The sequence below is a fragment of the Mesocricetus auratus genome, unplaced genomic scaffold, assembly GCF_017639785.1.
Source record: "Mesocricetus auratus isolate SY011 unplaced genomic scaffold, BCM_Maur_2.0 Super-Scaffold_100013, whole genome shotgun sequence".
Taxonomy (NCBI): Eukaryota; Metazoa; Chordata; class Mammalia; order Rodentia; family Cricetidae; genus Mesocricetus; species Mesocricetus auratus.
In genome coordinates, this window is record NW_024429196.1 from 51,934,936 (window position 1) to 51,944,983 (window position 10,048).

Below are 10,048 nucleotides of genomic sequence, written 5' to 3' on the forward strand. Positions count from 1 at the left end.
TAAATGAAAAGTCTTTCAGTGTGAACACCAATTTATTCATAAAAAAACAAATAAGAAGCATCTTACAAATTCCCTACCAGTCCTTCTAAGGACTGCCATGGTCACCAGCATCAAGATTAGTGTGAGGCCCTGTAACAAAAAAAACCTAAGCTGAATGTGGTGGCTCATGATTTTAATGCCAGCATTTGGGAGGCAGAGGCCAGTGTAGTCTACAGAGTGAGGGCTAGGACAGCCAGAGTTGTTAAACAGAGAAATTATGTCTTAAAAACAACCAAAAAGAAAGAAAGGAAGGAAGGAAGAAAGAAAGAAAGGATTTGTGCATGTACCCAAAAGATGCACACTCATACCACAAGGACATTTGCTCAACTGTGTTCATAGCAACATTATTTGTAATGGCCAGATCTTGGAAACAACCTAGATGCCCCTCCACTGAAGAATGGATAAAGAAAATGTGGTACATTTACACAATGGAATACATCTTAAAATTTACAGGCAAATGGACAGAACTAGCAAAAAACCATCCTGAGTGGGTTAACCCAGACCCAGAAAGACAAATGTAGTATGTACTTACTCATAAGTGAATACCAGACATAAAGCAAAAGATACCCAATCTACAATCCGCAACCCCGGAGAAGCTAGAACCCTCTTCCAGAAACAGATGGAATCGGATGCAGAAATCCACAACTTGCCATTGGGCCAAGCTCCTGGAGTCCAATCGAAGTGAGGGAGGAACGATAATATGAACAAAGGGGTCAAGACCATGATGGGAAAACCCACAGAAACAGCTGACCTGAGCTAGGGAGAAATCACTGACTCAGGTTTGACAAATGAGGAACCTGCATAAGATGGAACTAGACTCCTTTAATATAGGTGACAATCGTGTGGCTGGGACAACACATGAGGCCACTGGCAGTGGGTGCAAGATCTAACACTAATGCACAAACTGACTTAGTGGAGTCCATTCTCTATGGAGAGATGCCTTGCTCAGCCTAGACACAGGGATGTGAAGGGTGGAGGGAGCCTTGGTCCTGTCTCAAAGAGATGATGGAACAGACTTGGTAGACTTTCTAGGGGGGGCCTCACCTTCTCAGAGGAGCTGATGGGAGGTGGGGTGGGGGAAAAGTGGGAGGAGCAGGAGGAGAGGAGGGAGGGGGAACTGGGATTGGAATGTAAAAATAAACTAAACAAATAGAAAAAAGAAAAGTGTTTAAAGTGGTGAAAAACTCTGACAACCCCAATGCTTGTTAGACAGTCAGGAGAAAATTCAAAGTCAGGCTGGGCTATATAGCAAGACTCTGCTTCAAAAAAGAAAGTAAACAGAAGAAGCAGGGTGGTGGCAAGGAAGAGGGCAAGAATGGAGAGCTGACTCAGTAGTTAAGAGCACTTGCTGTTCTTGCAGAAGACCTGAGTTTGGTTCCCAGCACCCGCATCAGGCGGCTCGCAACCACCTGCAACTCCAGTTCTTGAGGATCTGGGCACCCTCTTCTTACCTCTGCAGGCATGCACACTAAAAAAATAGGATAAATCTTTAAAAGAAAAGGAGGAGCCTGAGGAGACAGGACAACTAAATGTAATGTGGCAACAGAAATAGTCTTTAGGGAAAGGCCGAGGAAGCCTGAAGAAACCATGGCAATAGTTGATCAGACTGTACAATATTGATTCGTTATCTATGACAAATGTCCTGTGTCAGTGTGAACTGTAAAGAGGGAAGATGGAGTGTGAGGTCTGTGGAAGTCCTGGGCTGTCTCTGCCAAATCTACACATGTTCTCAAAGTCAACAAAATATGGGAACCAAATTCAGGTGTCTAGGGCCCTTCTCAGACAAGCCAAAGCACAGTCACCAGAAAGGATGGACCAGAGCCAGCACCATGGCTTGGAAAGTGTCTCAGGGGCTTCTGGTGTGCACTGTGGCTGCAAGTTGGAGCCTTATGTGTGGCACCCGATTCCTGTGTTTTACAAGACAGTGATGGTGAAAGAATATGCCTGTGGAGCCATGTGTGACCTGTCACCACCAATTTGGGATTCTGTTCTACACTGTCAAGAACATTATAGTATGGATAATGGTAAGTGTGTGTAATCAAACACACAGGGTAATGATTGAAATTTGTACAGTATAGGAGTCCTGAAGAGGCAGCAGTGTTTCTGTTGGGAGAGGAAAATGCGGTGGTTCATGGAAAACAGACGACAGCTGTGAACCTCTGCCTGATGTTTTTCCATTGATGGCCATCTTTCTTTTCTTGCATCTTGTCAGTTGTTATTGTCCCGTGGAAGTGAGCCCAAGGAAGCAAAGACAACTTTGTCAAAGTGAAACTTTGATTAAAGTCTTTAAACAGTGCTCATTGGACCAACAGGTTGCTATCGCCTAGGAGCTCAGTAAGAAATTCAGACTCCCAGGCTACTACATTCTAGAACTACTGAACTGAAATCTGCATTTCAATAGCATGTCAAGAAGGACTAAAGTAGCGAAGTCTGCCATAAACAGTGGATAAGGAGACCATGCCAACACTGCTTAGGTGCCGTGGAGACAGGAGGAAAAGGGTAAGAGTTTGGCTGTGAGTGATGGACTCTCCAAGGCTGGAGCCAGGTGCAGGAATGAGTGGACAGTCTTGTGACACCCAGAAAGTCTGTGCAGATTCAGTGCTTGTCTGTACATTTTTGGAGAGGGTGCGATGGGTGATATAATCACACCCAACATGGCCCAACTGCTGCAGAGAGAACTGACACAGGATGAGTCCAGATACATGGACCTAAGCAGGGGCTCAGGCTCCTACAGCCTGTATTGAGAACATTCCATACTCCAGAAAGTACAGCACAGTGATGTTAAAGGGCTAAAGAGTTTGTGAACCAAAGAGGTTTCCTGGGCTCACCATGACAGGCTGAAGAATCTTTTTGAATCTGAGATGCCACAGGCCTTGCGTTTATGCAGCTGGCAGTAACACTGTCTCGATTTGTCTCACTGGCAAGTCAGGCAAGCTTAAAGTAAAAAATTAGTGGGTTAAGGTGGCCAAGTGACACTTCACTCAACAAAACCAGGGAGGTCACTAATGCACATCACCTCACTGCAATGACAGTTCCCCAGGATTCAAGCGCCTGGGAAGTGCTGGGGTGCACATGCTCCTAAAAGTAAGAAAGAGAGAGAGAGGAAGGGAGGGAGGGAGAGGAGGAGGGAGGGAGGGAGAGAGGAAGGGAGGGAGGGAGGGAAGGATATTGAAAGGAGGGAAAGAAGTCTCCTGAGAAGTTGGAGCCCTCCCTGTCTCTCTGAAAACAAGTTTTAGACTTAATGGAACCAAATCACTTTAAATTGACAAGTTGGGGTGCTCCAGCTCCAAGGCCCCCATCATGTCAGAAATAATAGAAGGGGGCAAAAATAAACAAGACCCAATCTTTGTGTTCATCTGGGGGGAAATCATGCCTTCCCTCTTGTGCTTTAGGAAGGATTTATGGGATGAGAAGCTTGGGTTAAGGTTAAAAGGTGAGAGACATTTGTCAGGAGGATGAGAGGGCAAATGAGGGCATTCTGGTCAAGGCACAGAGCTGTAAATAGCAGCACGGATTGAAAAGGAGCCAGGGTTTTGTGGGAAAGGAGAAGCAGGGTGGGTAGGGTCAGGTCTTGGAGGTCTTTGGATGCCAGGTTGTATGGATTGCATGTTTGGGGCAGTTATGGCAAGGTGGATAGGCAGAGTGGGATTTTTAGGTATCCTAGGGTTTCAGAATTAGCATCATGACACCAGTGTGGAAAACAAAGCTGTACTGGGGGAGGGTGCTGGAGGCAGAGACCCATTGAGAGGCTAAGGGGTGGGAAAGGAATTACAAAAAGGGAAAGGAAAGGGGCTTGAGTTTCTCTGCTGGGTCAGTGAGCAAGCAAGGGGAAGCTTGGACTCTACAGGGCTTGTGTCACTATCTGCTCTGAACAGCCAGCCCTTTCTGCTGAGTATGTAAGCTGTTTCTCAAAGTGCTTTGTGAATATTCTCACATGAAGTGTTTTGGAGATTTGGAGTTGGGGGCAGTGAGGTGACAGACCCAAAAGATGACTATGTTGTACGTGCAAAAGAATGTCACAATGCTTTTCATAATGCACAGGTTGCTTTGGGGAAGATAGCATCACCCTTCAGATGGTATATTTAGTACATTTACCTGCACACAGTCCCAGAACACTGTATTTTATAACATAAACCCCCCTCAGCAGACTAAAACATCTTCTTGAACAAACAAGAAATCCATGAGGTGGTACCAGACTCAGAGGGTTTGGGTCCAGTGAAGAAGCATGGAGAGGCTTCAGCAGCTGCGGTGGAGTAAAAGCTAAAGGAAGCACCTTGGGCACCTGAAGCACTACTTGGTTTAGAGCAACACATTGGGAAGTTCCTAACTGTATCATCTTATACTTCTGACTATTCCTTTTTGAGCTTGAAGTCTGTCTTTATCATTTCAAATTATATTTATTCATTTTATTTTACACATCTTGGTTTTTGGCCTAAAAAAATATATATATGTATATATATATGTGTGTGTGTGTGTGTGTGTGTGTGTGTGTGTGTGTGTGTGTGTGTGTACTGTGTGTGTGCCTGGTGCCTGAGGAGGTCAGAAGAGGGCATTGGATTGCCTGGAACTGGGGTTAGATGTTTGCAAACCACCCTGTGTGTGACTGGGAATCGAACCCTGGTCCTCTGCAAGAGCAACACATTCTTTTAACCACCGAGCCACCTCTCCATCTCCTTCTTTTACTTTTATTTTCCTTTCCTTTCCTTTTTTTAAAAGCACATATATTTATAAAAAAAAACAGCTCAAGCTATGTTTAGCTTCAGTTGGCAAATCAAATGAGGTTTGCAGCCTACCTGGCTTTATCTGTTTAGAGACTCTTTAGGCTTTGCTTTGATTTCAACCCCCCCCTCTCTGTGTGGGCATGTGTGTGTGTGTGTGTGTGTGTGTGTGTGTGTGTGTGTGTGTGTGTGTGTGTGTAGGACAGAGAACTACTTTGTGTAGTCATTCTCCCCCTCTACCATGTAGGTTCTAGGAATCACTCAGGCTGCCACGTTTGACGATGAGTGCCTCATCCACTGAACCGTCTCCCTGACCCCTCAACCTTAATTTTTGAGACAAGGTCTCTCGCTTGGAGTTCCTTGAATTTTTCTAGACTAGATTGCCAGCAAGCCTCCATAGTCCCCCTGTCTTTGCCTCTCCAGGGCTGGGCTTACAGAAATGAACCATGGCACCTGGCTTTTTATGTGGGTGCTAGGGATCCAAACTCAAATCTTCGGGCTTGCATGGCAAATGCTTTATCAACCGAGCCCTCCCCTCTTCAGTTCTCTTTAATAAGTGGACTTAACAGTTAGATCTTAGGATTGTTCCAATTTTGATTTTGGTAATTAATGCTAGGACTGTGAATTTTGTGTGGCATGTCTTTGTTATTGATAATCTTCTTTGCAATTCTTATAGCAACAATGTTATATGGCGTAGCGTCCGCGCTAGTCAGCAGATCCCTATGGGGGAAGGGTCCAACAATATGGTGTTCCCTAAAGACCTGTATGTTAAAGGCTTAGTTGGTCTCTAGCTTGATGCTACTGGGAAGTGATGTAGCCTTTAAGAGGTGGGGCCTAGTGGGAGAGCTTGGGGCCTCTGTGTGTGTGTGTGTGTGTGTGTGTGTGTGTGTTTTGTTATCTTGTTTTCCAGACATGAGGTGAGAAGTTTTTCTCACTACATAGTCCTGTTCTATTGTGCATCTCACTACAGCCCTGAAAGCAACAGGGCCAGCCAAACACTTTTAGAGCCTTCAGACTATGAGCCAAATTAAAACCCTGCCTCCCTCCATTCCTTCCTGCTCTCCTCTCTCCCTCCCTCACTCTCTCCCTTCCTCTCAGTATCTTTTTCCTTCTTTATTTTCAAATAAGTCTTACATTGCCCAGGCTAGCCTTGTGCTCACTTTGTAGCTAAGACTGGCCTTGAACTCCCGATCTTCCTACCTCTACTTCATAAGTGCTGGGATCACAGGTGTGCACCATCACACCTGTCAAAGCTTCTTTGTAAGCTGATTATTTTAGTTGATTAAACCTGTCACTTAAAGTCACCAGAAGCTGACTAACCCTATCAGTCTTAGTGGCATTGTTATGGCTCCTAATCTTTAAAATGGTCTGTTTTTCACTCTGTGAAATAAAGTAGTAAGTGACACACTTTTTTATATTGGTATCCAGTTATCCCTATAACAGTCATTAAGTAGTGCCTCTTTTCCCTATTTGTATCCTTTGGGTTACCATCACTGGCTTGTGAAACAAAATCCTTTACTTTGCTTAAAATGCATGGGGTTTCTCCCTAACCTATTTCTTTGTGAAACTCACTTGTGTAAAAGGCGCTACAGCATTTCTTTTTCATTAATATTTGTAACTCTTTTCTTTCTTTCCTTCCTTCTCTTTTTCTCCTGGAACTGAGGAATGAACCCAGGGCCTTGCACTTGCTAGGCAAGTGTTCTACCACTGAGCTAAATCCCCAACCCACCCCTCTTCTTTTGAGACAGGGTCTTACTATGTAGTCATGGCTGTCCTGGAACTTGCTATGTAGACCATGCTGGCCTTAAACTCATAGAGATCTGCCTGTCTCTGCCTCCTGAGTGCTGGTATTAAAAGTGTGTGCAACCATACTTGACTACATATTTGTGGCCTAAAAGTGTTCTTACGTATTTGTGTGGTGCTTGTGCGCATGTGTATATATGTGTTATCAAGTGTGTGCATACGTATGTGTGCAGGCACACATGCACAGGTAGGTGTGTGTGTGTGTGTGTGCAGATATGGGTGTTAGGTGTCTTCTTCCATCTCTCTCCACTTGATTTGTGGAGGCTTCTTGTTAAACCCAAAGCTTGCCAACTTGGCCACACTTGCTGGCCAGTTTGCCCTGGGGATTCCATCTCTGCCTCCTGGACGTTGGGATTGCTGGTGGGACATGAATCCTTCCTGGGTTTTCCATACTTTCTGAGGATCCAGATTCACATCCTCATACTTGTCGGGAAGTATTTTATACATGAACCATATGTTAACTTCTGTGTATGCTACTCTTAAATTAATTTCTGGTTGTGATGGAGTTGGCAAGCCGGACACACTGAAACATCAGCACAATCTTTGTACTTCAAACTTAAATAAAAAAAGAGATGATTTTAAGGGCCAAGTGCCTTTCTTCTCCTCCTTTCCTGTATATTTAAATGGAACCAGCAGCCTTTTCTTCTACAAGTCTATTGCACCAAAACATCTCCTGTTAGTGTCTCACCCAAAGTGGGATCACCAGTGGCCAACAGCTGCAGACCATGTTTGCATAAGGCTCTTGGAGAACACTGTACAGTGTCCTTCAGAAGGCTAGGTCTTTGGAGCGAAGCCTGGGTCTCTGCCAGCCATCTCAGCATTATATTTTAGATCTTAAAAACATTGACTTCATTTCTGCCAGTGAATGTTTTATCACATAATTGAAAATAGTAATATCTCTGCTCAGTGAAACAAAGTGTTGGTTTACATAGAATAGCTTTTTATTTGAACTGGACATGACTAATTTTTATTTCCTTTTATTTCAGTGATTAGCACTAAAAGATTGCCAAAAAATTCCTGCAGATAAACTGAGTGTGACAGCTCATGCCTGTAATCCCAGTACTTGGGAGGCCAGGGCAGGCGGCCAGTGTGGGCTGCCTAGTAGGACCATGTCTCAAAAGAAAAAAAAAAAACAGAACAATTAGACAACAAAACCAAACCAGGAAACATACTCCTGTCAATAACTTTCATTTTTCATACTTTATTTATGCATAATTCATTAGACCTCATTTTTTCTTGTTGATGTTTTCTTAAAGTGTGTGTGTGTGTGTGTGTATGTGTGTGTAGTGCATATGCACATTTGTGCACATGTGTACACCTTTACATAGATGGGGACCAGAAAATGATGTCAAGTGCCCTGCTCTACCACCCTTCAACTATTTTGCTTGTGTCAGGGGCTCTCACTGAGCTTGGAGCTAGGCTGGAGCCCAGCAAGCCCCAGTGCTTCTCCTGTCTCTGTACCCCACAGCAGTGGGGTGTCTTATATGAGAGCTGGGATCTAAACTCTGGTCCTCGTGTTTGTATAGCAAGTGCTCTTATCCATTGAGCCAGCTCTCCAGTCCCACTCTTTCTCCCTTTAAAAGAGTTTGGGAAGAGAGGCTAGAATTGGGGGCACTTGGGAGGCCTGTGTGTGAGGAAAAGGGATCAGCCAAAGAAACACCCTGAACAGGGTCAAAGAAACACACTTTGGCCCTGTAACCGGAACCAAAGAAATGTACCCTGACCCTGAAACCAGTGCCAAAGAAATATACTTTGTCCCCAGAATCAGAGCCAGTGAAAGAAATACACCCTAGCCCTAAAACTAGAGCCAAAAGGCTAAAAAGGACCACAGAAAGAAACACACTTTGGTCCTAAAACCAGAGCCAAATCTGACCCGAACCCTGTACAAAAAACTAACCAATCCTTGAGCAGGAGCTCTAGCCAATCTGAGCTCAGCATTAAAATCTGACCAATCCCTACCCTGGAAGCCCTATATAAGGCCTGTGTCTGTTCAGTTTATGGCTGTTCTCGCTACCTGGCTGACCTCTGCCACTCTGGCAGAGGGCAGCCACTCTCCTGGATTCTTCCCTCCCAAAAAACCACTTGGATGAGCTTTGGGTGAATTTCTTTTGCAGTGGAGCAGAGACAACCTTGGGCAGACCAGAGCGAGCAGGCCTGTAACACTTCTGCTGAGGAAGCCTTCCCCTGGCAGAGGGGAGATGTTACACTTGGCTGTCCACTCTTCTAGGAGCAGAGCTGAACTGTAGCAACTTCATCCGGGCAACCTCCTGCCAGAGCAAAACTGCTATACTGGGCAAACATCCTTCAGAGCAGAGCTGCACTGGGAAGCCTTTCCCTGAGGCAGGGCTGTAAACTGCTAAGCTTACTGCCGCCTGTGGTAGTCCTTGGCTCCTGAACTCCAGGATACCTTTCCATCTGAGCTGTGTAACACTCAGTATTCTGTGACTCCTGAGTGCCAGAACACCTGTCCCACCGGATCCGTCCAAAATGCCTACACTGTGGAAACTTCCTGGAATCTATGAGGTTGCGCCTAGTGAGGAGGTCTAGTAATGGAGGATATGGAGGCGGAAGTGGCTATCTTTTGTAGCCAGGCAAGGCATCCAGTGAGGGATCCAGTTGTTGACCAAGGGGGTCAATCCCCAAACAATGCAGGCTGATGCTAGGACAGAGGCTCACTTTTGAGACAGGGTTTTTCTGTGTAGCCTGTAGACCAAGCTGGCCTCAAACTCACAGAGATCCATCTGCGTTTGCTTCCTGAGTACTGGGATTAAAGGCATGTGCCACCACCACCCGGAGACATTGTTAATTCTATAAGTGTGTTGTATAACGTGATTTAAAAGAGAATCCACAGGCTCATTGTGCAGGTTTCTTCTCTTACGTATTGTTACTTAAAGATTAATTAGGGGCTGGATGGGTGGCTCAGTGACTGAGTCTTTGCTGCTCTTTTGAGTACCCACACCCAGCAGTTCTCCACTGCCTGTAACTATAGATCCAGGGCATCTGATACTATCTTCTGGCCTCTTCTGGCACTTGCAAACAGGTGGCACATACACAAACATGCACACAAGTAAAATAATAAAATGTATCTGCAAAATAAGATTTTTAAAAAAGTGGTGCTAAATATTGAACCCAGACCCTCGCCTATGGTAAGCCATGTTCCCCTACTGAGCTTCATCCCCCTCCCCAGCTTAAAATTTAAATTTGTAACAAGTTATGATACATTTTGTATGCCAGATTGTGTTCCTTTATGCTTGTAATGCAGATGCAGAAATTTCCCCCTTTTCATTTATATGAATAGTTTTTCTGTTTTGTTTGATATTTTTGATGACTGGAAAAATATATTAACTTCTTTTGTGTTTCTATGTGTCTTTTAATTCTACCTAATTTGTTACACTAATCATCTCAAACTTCTTTCATTAAACATGGATCCTCTTGATTTGCCATGTGAAATACTGACATTTCAGATTATTATTGCATTTCTGTCTATT